We start from the raw sequence: 12,963 nt of genomic DNA, 5'->3' as shown, positions 1-12,963 counted from the left end.
TGTAGTATTATTTATAATTGAAGACATGGAAGCAATATAAATGTCTATCAATTGATTAATGTATAAAGAAGGAAATCCTATTTGCAACAACTTAGATGAACCTTGAGGACATTATGCTAAGTAAAATAAGCCAGTCACAAAAGGAAAAATATTACAAGATTCCTCTTATAAGAGATATTTTAAATAATTAAACTCATAGAACCAAAGAGTAGAATGATCACAGCCAAGGGCTGGGGGAAGGGGAAATGGGAAGTTATTGACCAATAGGTATTAAGTTACAGTTATGAAAGATAAGTAAGTTCTAGAGATTTACTGTACAGCATAGTGCCTACATTTAAAAACACTGAATTGTACACTTAAAAAATTAACAGAATAGATCTCATGTTTAGTGTTCTTATGACAATAAAAAAACACCATATCTGAAAACATATTTACCACAAATCCCTGAAGTTTTTCCAGAAATATTTTGATTACTAAATACAATATTATAATTTTCAAAGTCATCACTCTTTTCAATTTCTTGACCCATTTATATCCTCAAGAGTGATAGGAGAAGACTGACATGAGCTATGACATCATAGAAATTTTATTGAAACTTGCAAATTTTATTATGGGAGCACTTTTTGAGTAAAAGTTGCCTCATCACTTCATTTTCATCTCCAATTTCAACATATATAAAAATTAAGACCTCTATTTTGCCATTCAAAATCTTAAGCCTGAAACAAAGTTCATGTCATACCTTATTTCTGGTTTTATATTACCCACAGTAGGAAGAAAAAAATGGCCCCTAAATATGCCTTCAATTTTTTATATGTCATTTTATATCTACATTAAATCATGTAATATAGCATGCAGCTAATCACTGTCTTTTTTTCTTATACCTTTGATAATGCTTATTTTCCATGCAGTTGAGAAATACCCATTAAAAAGCTGACTCTCATGTATGTATAAGATAGACACTTCACTTTCTAATAACTTAATAGTTCAAGATTATTCCACCTTTCACTTTTATACACTTACAGTGTAGTTTGTAAAAGTCTGAGAAATTGGCTTCTGTATGGATAGAGTACATACATGCAAGTACAGTTTTAAATAATGTGCAAAGAGATAATAATTCTCATGAAACTTCAAAAAAACCTTTTCAGTTAAAAATATAAACTAATGCCAACAATTTTTTTTTTTTCTATTTAGAGTAGTAAATGATGCAAAAATGTTGCTTTCCTGGGGCTAGGTTTTGTGTATATGAGTTTGGGCATGCAGTTTTATGTCTAGGGCTGCCCAACACAGGAAAAATGTTTTTCCCTTTGAAATTATATAATTTTGCATGGCAGTGATCTTGATCTGAGTTCTCTAGAGACTGTGTGACTATCAAAGCCTCAGCCTCTGAGGTTACAGAAAATGTCTTGATTATCCTACTTAGGATCTCCAATTCATCCCATTGCAATTATGATTGTTATAATTTGGTATCATGTCTAGTTAGAATTCAGAATTTCTTCAACAGAAGAAATGAGAGAATAGAGAAAGGCAAGTAAAACTCAGGAATACTAACTTCACCACTATAGGTTAAAAGGAAGATTAAAAGTTATGTGATATTTAGTATAACTATTGAAATATTAATATTTAGAGAGTAGAGACTAGAATGGCTATACTACCTTGGTATAAGAAGACAAAATTTATTCAATTAAAAAAGAAAATGATTTATACAAGTAATTCATATTAAAAAAAACTTACTGATTAGAAACATGTTATTTCCCCCCATTACTGAAAATATCATTTACATCAATAAATCTGGAATTCAAAAGCATCTGGTTGACATATTTTGGGTTGACATTACTTGGGAAATTTTTTGCTTTATGAAGAACATCACACACCTTCGTGAAGGAATAGGGTTATGATGGTCATACAAACATCATTATTATTACCATTATCCACATTTTTACAGCTGTAATTATGGTTATTATATCTTTATATTTAAGTAACATTGCATTGTTTTCAAGGTGCAACTACAGATATTATGTTACATATATTATTAATTATACTAAAATTGAGTTTGAATGGGATGTATAAGATATAGATGAATAAATGGATAAATCATATTTATCATTATAAAAGGCAAAAAATATGAAACTTAATTTTTCTTATTTGAACCTGAGTTGATCTGGTTACATCATTCATCAAAATTTCATTCCAGTGGGGAAAAGATAGGGGGGTAGAAAGACCTTGAGCTCACCTCCTCTCACTGGCACACCAAATCACAACTAACCACTTAACAACCATTGATAAAAAAGACTAGAACCTACCAGAAAGGACACTCTACACATATCCAAACACATAAAGAAGAAACCCGATGAGACAGTAGGAGGGGGCACACTCATGATACAATCAAATTCCATTCCCCTGGATGGTGACCCACAAACTGGAGAACAATTATATCACAGAAGTTTTCTCACAGGAGTGAGAGTTCTGAGCCTCATGTCAGGTCCCCCAGTCTGGGGGTCTGGCATCGGGAGGAGGAGCCCCCAGAGCATTTAACTTTGAAGGCTGAGAAGGCTTGGTTGCAGGAATTCTATAGGATGGGGAAACAGAGACTCCACTCTTGGAGGGCACACACAAGTTCTTGTGCCCAAGAGGACCCAGGGCAAAAGCAGTAACTTCATAGGAGCCTGGGCCAGCCCTACCTGCTGATCTAGGAGGATCTGCTGGGGAGGCAAGGCAGTGGCTGTGGCTCACTATGGGAATAAGGATGCTAGTGGCAGAGGTACTAGGGAATATTTTATCATTGTGAGCCCCCTGGAGGCTGCCAAGGCCTGGCACCAAGACCTGCCCAATACAACAACCTGTAGGCTTCAGTGCTGATGTGCCTCAGTCCAAACTACCAACAGGGAAGGAACACAGCCCAATCCATCAACAGACAGGCTGCCCACAGCCACCTTTAGACATCCCGTGACAAGGCCCTGCACAGGGAGGGTCAGGACCCAGCTCCACCCACCAGTAGGCAGGCACCCATCAGGAAGTATGCACAAGCCTCTAGATCAGCCTCACCCACCAGGGCGCAGACACCAGAAGCAAGAAAACTACATTCTAGCAGCCAGCAGAACCAAGTCTGCAAATGCACATCAGAACCTACCCTGGGACCAGCTGGTCGCTGACCCTTAGGTGATAAGAGGGGAGTGTACTGCTGGGACACAGAGAACATCCCCTCCAACGGGCACTTCTCCAAAGTTGAGAAACATAACTAATCTTCCACAGACATAAAAATATGATAGAAATTTAGAGGAAATGAGATGGCAAGAGGAATATGTTCCAGATGAAAGAGCAAAATAAAACCCAGAAGAAAAACTAAGTGAAGTGGAGATAGGCAATCTACCCAAGAATGAACTCAGAATAATGATCCTAAAGATGATCCAAGAGCTCGGGAAAAGAATGGAGGCATGGATTGAGAAGATACAAGAAATGTTTAACAAAGACCTAGAAGAGCTAAAGAACAAACAAACAGAGATGAACAATACAGTATTTGAAATAAAAAATCACTAGAAGGAATCCGTAACAGAATAAGTGAGGCAGAAGAATGGATAAATCATAAGCTGGAACACAGAATGGTGGAAATCACTGCCAAGGAAGAGAATAAAGAAAAAAGAATGAAAAGAAATGAAAACAGTCTAAGAGACCTCTGGGACAATGTCTAAAGCACCAACAGTTGCGTTCTAGGGGTCCCAGAAGGAGAAGAGAGAGAGAAAGTACCTGAGAAAATATTGGAAAAGATACTAGTTGAACACCTTCATAACATTGGAAAGGAAACAGTCACCCAAGTCCAGGAAGCACAAAGAGTTCCAGGCAGGATAAACTCAAGGAGGAACACGCTGAGACACATAATAATCAAACTGACAAAAATTAAAGACAAAGAAAAATTATTAAAAGCAACAAGGGAAAAGCAGCAAATAACATACAAGGGAATCCCCATAAGGTTATCAGCTGATTTTTTTTCAGCAGAAACTCTGCAGGCCAGAAGGCAGTAGCACAATATATTTAAAGTGATTAAAGGAAAAAAACCTACAACCAAGAATACTCTACCCAGCAAGGCTTTCATTCAGATTTGACAGAGAAATCAAAAGCTTTACCAACAAGCAAAAGTTAAAAGATTTCAGTACCACCAAACCAGCTTTATAACAAATGCTAAAGGAACTTTTCTAGGCAGAAAAGAAAAGGCCACAACCAGAAAAATGAAAATTATGAAATGGGAAAGCTCACTAGGAAAGGCAAATATACAGTAAAGGTAGGAAATCATCCACATACAAATGTGATATCAAAACCAATAATCATGGGCAGAGGAGAGTACAAATGCAGGATATTTGAAATACATTTTAAATTAAGAGATCAGCAACTTAAAACAATCATGTATATATACAGACTGCTATATCAAAACCTTATGGCAACAACAAACCAAAAATCTGTAACAGATATACACACAAAAAAAGAGAAAGGAATCCAAGCACAACACTAAAGTCAGTTATCAGATCACAGAGAAGAGAACAAAAGAGGAAAGGAAGAAAAAAGACCTACAATAACAAATCGAAAACAATTAACAAAATGGCAATAAGAACATACATATTGATCATCACTTTAAATGTAAATGGATTAAGTGCTCCAACCAAAAGACATAGACTGGCCAGATAGACACAAAAATAAGACCCATATATATACTGTCTACAGGAGACCCAGTTCATATCTTGAGACCCATACAGACTGAAAGTGAGGCAATGGAAAAAGTTATTCCATGTAAATGGAAATCAAAAGAAAGCTAGAGTAGTGATACTCATGTTAGACAAAATAGACTTTAAAATAAAAACTGTTAAAAGAGACAAAGAAGGACACTACATAATGATCAAGGGATCAATCTAAGAAGAAGATATGATAACTAAAAATATTTATGCTTCCAACATAGGAGCACCTCAGTACATAAGGCAAATGTTAACAGACATAAAAGGAGAAATTGACAGTAACACAATTATAGTGGGGGAGTTTTAACACCCCATTTAGGTCAATGGGCAGATCATCCAGACAGAAAATCAAGGAGGAAACACAGGCCTTGAATTAAACATAAGATGAACTTAAGTGATATTTATAGAGCATTCCATCTGGAAATAGCAGAACACATTCTTTTTAAGTGCCCATGGAATATTTTCCAGGATAGATCACATGCTGCACCACAAAGCAAGCTTCAGTGAATTTAGCAAATTTGAAATCATATCAAGCACTTTTCCACAACACTATGAGATTAGAAATCAACTACAAGAAAAAAAAAACTGCAAAAAACACAAACATGTGGAGGCTAAGTAATAAGCTAGTAAATAACCAATGAATCACTGAAGAAATCAAAGAGGAAATTGAAAAATATCTGGACACCAATAAAAACAAAAATGTGACAATCTAAACCCTATGCGACACAGCAAAAGCATTTCTTAGAGGGAAGTTTACAGTGATACAAGCTTACTTTACAGAACAAGAATAATCTCAAACAAACTAACCTGATACTATAAGCAACTAGAGAAAGAACAAACAAAACTCAAAGTTAGTAGAAGGAAGAAAAGAAAAAAAAAAAAAAACAGAGCAGAAATAAATAAAATAGAGACTAAGAAAATAGGAGAAAAGATCGATGAAACTAAAAGCTAGTTCTTTGAAAAGATCAACAAAATTGATGAACCATTAGCCAGACCCATCAAGAAAAAAAGGGAAAGGCCCAAAGCAATAAAATTAGAAATGAAAAAGGAGAAGTTACAACTGACACCACAAAAATATAAAGAACCGTTAAGTGACCACAGCAAGAAACTATGTGCCAACAAAATGGACAACCTAGAAGAAATGGACAAATTCTTAGAAAGGTACACTCTTGCAAGACTGAACCAGGAAGAAATAGGAGATATGACCAGACCAATTACAAATACTGAAATTGAATCTGTGATTAAAAAACTCCCAACAAATAAAAGTCCAGGACCAGATGGCTTCACAAGTGAATTCTACCAAACATTTAGAGAAGAGTTAACACCTATCCTTCTGAAACTCTTCCAAAAATTGCAGAGGAAGGAACACTTCCAAAATTATTCTATGAAGCCACCATCACCCTTATACCAAAACCAGACAAAGATACCACAAAAAAAGAAAATTACAGGCCAGTATCACGGATGAACACAGATGCAGGAATCCTCAACAAAACCGAATCCAACAATATATTAAGGGACTTCCCTGGTAGCTAAGTGGTTAAGAATCTGCCTGCCAATACAGGGGACACAGGTTTGATCCCTGGCCTGGGAAGATCCCGCATGCTGCGGAGCAACTAAGCCTGTGTGCCACAACTACTGAGCCTGTGCTCTAGAGCCCATGAGCCACAACTACCGAGCTCACATGCCACAACTACTGAAGCCCACGTGCCTAGAGCCCATGCTCCACAAGAGAAGCCCATGCACTGCAAAGAAAAATAGCACCTGCTTGCCACAACTAGAGAAAGCCCGCACGCAGCAACAGAGACCCAACACAGCCAATAAAAAAAGAAAAAAAAAATTAAAAGGATCATATACCATGATCAAGTGGGATTTATTCCAGGGATGCAAGGATTCTTCAATACGTATAAACCAATCAATATGATAATGCCATATTAACAAACTGAAGAATAAAAACCATATGATCATCTCAATAGATGCAGAAAAAGCTTTTGACAAAATTCAACATCTGTTTATGATAAAAACCCTCCAGAAAGTGGGCATAGAGGGAACCTACCTCAACATAATAAAGCCCATATATAACAAACCCACAGCTAACATCATACTCAATGGTGAAAAGCTGAAAGCATTTCCTCTAAGATAAGAAACAAGACAAGGATGACCACTCTCACCACTTATATTCAATATAATTCTGGAAGTCACAGCCACAGCAATCAAAGAAAAAAAAAAGAAAGAAAGAAAGGGAACCCAAATTGAAAAATAAGTAAAACTGTCACTGTTTGCAGATGACATGATACTATACATAGAAAATCCTAAAGGTTCCACCAGAAAACTACTACTAAAGCTCATCAATGAATTTGGTAAAGCTGCAGGATACAAAATTAACACACAGAAATCTGTTGCATTTCTATACATTAACAACGAAAGATCAGAAAGAGAAATGAAGGAAATAATCCCATTTACCATCGCATCAAAAAGAATAAAATACCTAGGAATAAACCTACCTACAGAGGCAAAAGACCTGTACAGAAAATAGAAAAAAAATTATGAGTTTCTTGACTTACTCTAGTGCACTTCTAAGCAAGTATGCATCAGAAAGAACAAGTCTTTCTCACTGTTGCTTGAATATTCTCTATTCCCATTTTTACTTCTCCAGCCTGGTTCATTAGGGAATGAGCTTTCCACCTTACTAACCTAACTGCAAGCTTTAGCTTTCTTTCATTTTTCAGATATAAAAATAAAATAGAAATAAGTCATCATCTTTGTCTACATATATCCTGCAGTGAAACTTGATTCCTCAAACACTTCCCATAGTTTCAGGTCTCTGCATTACAGACTGTGATATTTTTCCCCAGTGAGTGAGATATTTCTCTCCCCATTTCTCCAATGGCATAAAGTATGACTCTTTTAGATATTAACCCCAGATATTTCTTTCTACAAAGTCCTTACCCCTGGTAATGCTACCCCATTAATGCTAGCATAAGCACAGCACTATTTAAAAGTCTTTGGTACTTAGAACATTATACAAGGAGTCATCCATGAATCTGCTGTTTCATACCTATCATATTCAAGCAATAGGAAAATCTTTGTGGCTCTGTCTCTGAAATGTGTACAGAATGGGACAACCATGATGATTTCCAACCCGGCCACTGAAATGCAAGCAAACACAATTTCACATGAACATTGCAGTAGTTTGCATCACCTGTGCTCTCTGACCCACATCTATCAATTTTGAAACCAGTAGCCAAGGCGACCTTTCACAAACACAGATTGGATTACACCATCCCTCTGCCCAAACCCTCCAACAGTCCCTACCTCTCTGTGAAACTACAGTTCGGTGCCCATTGTGTTTCTGAACGTGTCTCTCGGTTTTCTTTCCATCCCAGTCACACTGGATTCCTTGCTGTTTTTCAAATATGTCAAGAATGCCACCTTCTCAAGGTCCTTGCATTTGCTGGTCCCTTTTTCTGGAGCATTCCTTAAATAAATCAGGTGTCAGCAAACAACAGACCATAGGCCAACGTCAGCCCACTGCCTGTTTTTGTGAGGGAAGTTTGTTGGGACCCGGCTATGCTCATTTCCTTACGTATTGTGGATGGCTGATAGTGCACTGCAGTGGCGGAGCTGAGTGGCTGCGGCAGAATCTGTGGCCCAGTAAGCCTAAAATACTTACTCTCTGGCTTAGTGTTGAAAAATGTAGCCCGCCGTAGACAGAGGCATGGGGCGTGACCAGCTGCCACCCTGTGAGCCATCCCCCAGTACACACACATGCACACCCCTTCCTGACTCTGCTCAACGTTCTCTCTCCAAGAAGCTCTTCCTGACCACTCTCCATCAAATACGAGCCCCCTCCACCCCTGTCGTCACTTACTGTCTCTTTACCAAGTCCAACTTTTTAAAAATTATATGTATCATCAGCCTAAATATCAGATATTAGTTTGGAGTTTATTTTCCACTAGGTAGTAAAATGAAGAAAGAAGGAACATTTCCTATTTTGTTTAGCACGGTATGTGCAGGATCTAGAACAAAGTAAATGACTGTATCTGTTACATCACATTCAAAGTCTCGACTGAACACAACACTTTAGGTCAGGCCGATTGGTAGCGACTATGAAGGTGGATAAACTATAGCCCGTGTAATTCAATTCCGCACTATTGGGAATGATGAAAAATAATCCCATACATGAATAATTACACCATGACTTAACCAGGAATCAGATAATTATCAATGTTATTTAAGAAATAGTAAGCATTATTTTGTGTGCCCTGTGGAAAGTTTGAACAATACAGACATGAATCCGTCTAACATGCTTATAGATTATAAATGGAGGTAGGCAAAAATCTAAATCAGTGTCAATGCAGTCAGGGAAACAGATGTGAAACCAGAGAATAAAGGGGTGGTGTTTACTATAGCAATAGTAGCTGGAGTTGGCTCTTTTTTAAAAGAGATTGGTAATAACTAGAATAATTTAAAGGAAAATATTAATAACTAGAGATCAAAATTATGTGAAGAACCCCGTCATGTTGGGGAAAGAACATTGTACTCATAAAAAATAGCATACAAGAAGGTCCTAATGTGGCAGAAACTTGGAATATTCACAACTCTTTATAAAGGCATTGCAACTGGAAACTAAGAAGCAAGAGACAAAGGCAGAAAGTAGATTTGGGACGTGTACGGGTGTTAGCTCACATAGGGGACTTGCATGATGTAGTAGGGTGATTGATTTTATTTTATATACAGTTGAAGCCCACCAAAAGTTTATTAAAAAAATGACACCATGTTTTAAGAAGTTGATGATAGCTTCCACATATGAGAAGGACTGAATGGGAAAGATGAATGTGGAGATAACTTACGATGCTATTAGCAAAGTCCGAGAGAAAAATAATGCTGGCCTGGCCCAGAATGGTGACCGATGGCAAAAGTGGATCTGTTGGGATACAGTTCTCCATGGTCTCTCACATATACAGTCTTTTGTTCTCGGTTTTCTTTTCAAATATGTTGCAGGATAGACTTAAAGAGAAGAAAGAATTGTGCAAAGAGAAAAATCCAGAGATCTTCGAAGAGTCCATTTCTAGTTTTCGGTTGAGTACTGTTCAGTGCATGGATGTGAAGAAAATATTAGAGGTTAAGAGAAAGAACCCCGTGAAAAAAATGGAAAAAACAACAACAGCAACAACAACAATATGTGGAGCTCACAGAGGAATAGGAATATTACCAGTTTCCATCAGTCAAACTTGAAAACATCATCATTCCATAATGAGGAGAAACAACAATCAATTGAAACTAACCAATAAATGAAACAGATGATAGAATTTGTGGACAGAGACAATATACAACAGTTTGATAGCTATTCTACGTTTTCAAGAAGTTAGAGTACATTTTGAACATGTAAAGACATGGAGGATACCTTAAAAAATCCAAATCTAATTTCTATACTTTCAAACTACAATGCATCATGAAAAATACATGGTATTGATTAGACATTACAGAATAAAAAGATTAGTAGTGATACTGAAAACATAGTGATCAACACTCTCCAAGATAATGCAGAGAGAAAGAGAACTTTTTTGAAAAAGAGGCAAGAGCTTCAGTGGTGTGTGAGGTAACAGTAAGTGGCCAAATATTTATGAATTGGAGTCCGCAGAATGAGGAGATTGTGAAAAATAAATAAATAATGACCATTCTTTTCCAGAATGGATGGAAACCTACAGATGCAAGAAGCTCATCAAACCAAAGAAAGGAAATCATGAAGAAAACTATAGGCATTGAATGGCAACTTCCCATCTCCTCCTCTGCTCAGCATCTGGCGACCGCCGTTCTATTCTCTGTTTCTATGCGTCTATTTTAAATGCCTCATGTAAGTGGAATCAGGCAGTTATTTGTCCTTCTGTGCCTGGCTTATTTTGCTTAGTATAATGTCCTCCAGGTTCACCCCTGTTGTGGCAAATAACAGAACTCTCTTCTTTTTTTAAGCTGAGGAATATTCCATTTTGTGTATATACCACATTCTCTTTATCCATTTATCTATCAATAAACATTTGATTATTTTCATATCTTGGCTGTTGTGAACAATGCTGCAATGAACATTGGAATGCAAATATCTCTTCAAGATCCTGATTTCACTTATTTTGGGTATACCCAGAAGTGGTATTTCTGGGTCATATTGTAGTTATATTTTTAATATATTTTGAGAAACCTTTATGATGTTTTCCATTTCATATTCCCACAAACTGTGTACAAGTGTTGCAATTTCTCCATGTTGTCACCAACACTTGTTGTCTTTCTTTTTAATAGCCTTCCTAAGAGATATGAGGTCATACATTATTGTGGCTTTGATTTGCATATCCCTGATTAAAAGTGAGGTTGAGCATCTTTTCATATATCTTTTGACTGTTTGTGTGTTTTCTTTGGAGAAATGTCTATTGAAGTTTATTTAGTCTATTTCATTTCTCAAGTACCGTAAGACTCTGACTCTAGCACTTTTAGAGCATTTATCATATTAAATCATAGGGATTTAATGACATGCATCTTTCTCCTTCTGTGAGTTCCTCAAGATCAGATGCCGTATCATAGGAACCTTTGTATTTCTGGCCCCTCACTCATTGCCTGAAACAAAGCAATTAGGTAATAAAAATGTCCTGAATGAATGTACGAATAAGACTGCTTATGGGTGTGATTTATATTTACCTAAGAGTAACTTGATATTGTGTATTAGCTTAACAATATCATTTCTTGAATACTTAGTAACACCTTAATAATTACCAGTAAAAACGTTGTTTCCTCTCATGCTGCACAAAATAACACACTATTTGACAGTTTTTTATTATTGTGTTTAAAAATCTTTCTTCATTTGACAGCATTATTTTAAATATTCATCTAAGTTGTCATTAGGGTTAGTTTTATTTAACCAGTGGCATTAACTTTGCTGCCAGGTATCTTAAATTATGTGATAAGTTAATTTTAAACATAGGACTGTCAATCTTTCTAAATCAAGTTTAGGATCAAGGAGTGTGGTAAGAGTCAATCCCGTGGATTTACTTTGAGGTAGAGGAACTGCCTGTGGGGAACTAATTAAACAAGAGATTTCCAATCTATTCCCCTCATCCCTTGCCCATCCTATGTTAGGCCTAGGGCATCCTCATGTCTTCTATGGGTAGTGTAACGAGCAGGCTTTCAAATATATGCCTGTTCTAGCATTTACTTACCATGTGACCTTAAATAGAGTACTGAGCCCTTCCAAACAGCAGTTATCCACTTTTTAAAAGGAAATAACTTTCTCATATTACTTTTGAGAAAAAGAAATGAAATGGTGCATGTAGCATGCCTAGCATAAAATGGCATTCAAAAAATAGAAAGGTAGTTTCTTAATTTTGTTTGACCTCATTTTAAAATAAAAGTTAACTATTCTTGAAATGGATAAGATAAATCATTGATAAAAGATCAAAGCTGTAAAAATCTATATCTAAAATATTGACATAAAAGGCAAATGACTCAAATCTACCATAGAGAGCTAGAGCAAGTAAAGTAGTGCAAAATAATTTTCTCTGAAAATATAAAGTAGTACACCTTGAGAATCATTTTATCAAGTATTTCCTGAAAAGGTTAAAAACAGAACTTTGAGGATAGTTCAGATACTGTATTAAAAAATCTTAAAGTCAGAAAACTCAAGTTCTCACCTTTAGTTCTCACTGCAATCTATGTCTTTGAATAAGGCAATTTCCTATTTTTACCACCTATGTGCAGGTTAGAACTAGAAAATCAAAAGCAAAAAGTAACTGCTTGTCTTTTCCTCAGAGAAAGCTTTAACAGTCTCCCCTAGAGTCTTCAAGTGGCTGCCGGAAGGATGTCCCAGCTGATATGCATATATGTGTGCGTCTGTCTGTGTGTACACATGAATACATGTGCACACGCATGTATTTATATAAATATTATATATATGCTGTTTCATATACAACACTTTATTTCCTTGTTACTAATAGAATGAGCTGGGCGTAAAAAAATCACATCATATGTTTAAAATGTCTTTAATGGTAGATACAGAAATAGTTGATAAAATATCGTTTTTGACTTAGCTGGGGAATTCTGACTCTAAAAACTTCCAGGCAAAGTTAAAAGCCTAGGTTTGCCTTAATGCGCACAACCCAGCTAATTGTTTAAGAATGCGTTTTCTTCGTCGATGCTAAGTGACTTCCTGTCAAGTAATATGATTTGAAAAGCTTGCAGATGATTACTAGAGCTCAACCTTTTC

The sequence above is a fragment of the Hippopotamus amphibius genome, chromosome 12 (assembly GCF_030028045.1).
Source record: "Hippopotamus amphibius kiboko isolate mHipAmp2 chromosome 12, mHipAmp2.hap2, whole genome shotgun sequence".
In the NCBI taxonomy this organism is placed as follows: Eukaryota; Metazoa; Chordata; class Mammalia; order Artiodactyla; family Hippopotamidae; genus Hippopotamus; species Hippopotamus amphibius.
Note: the sequence above shows the minus strand (reverse complement) of the source record.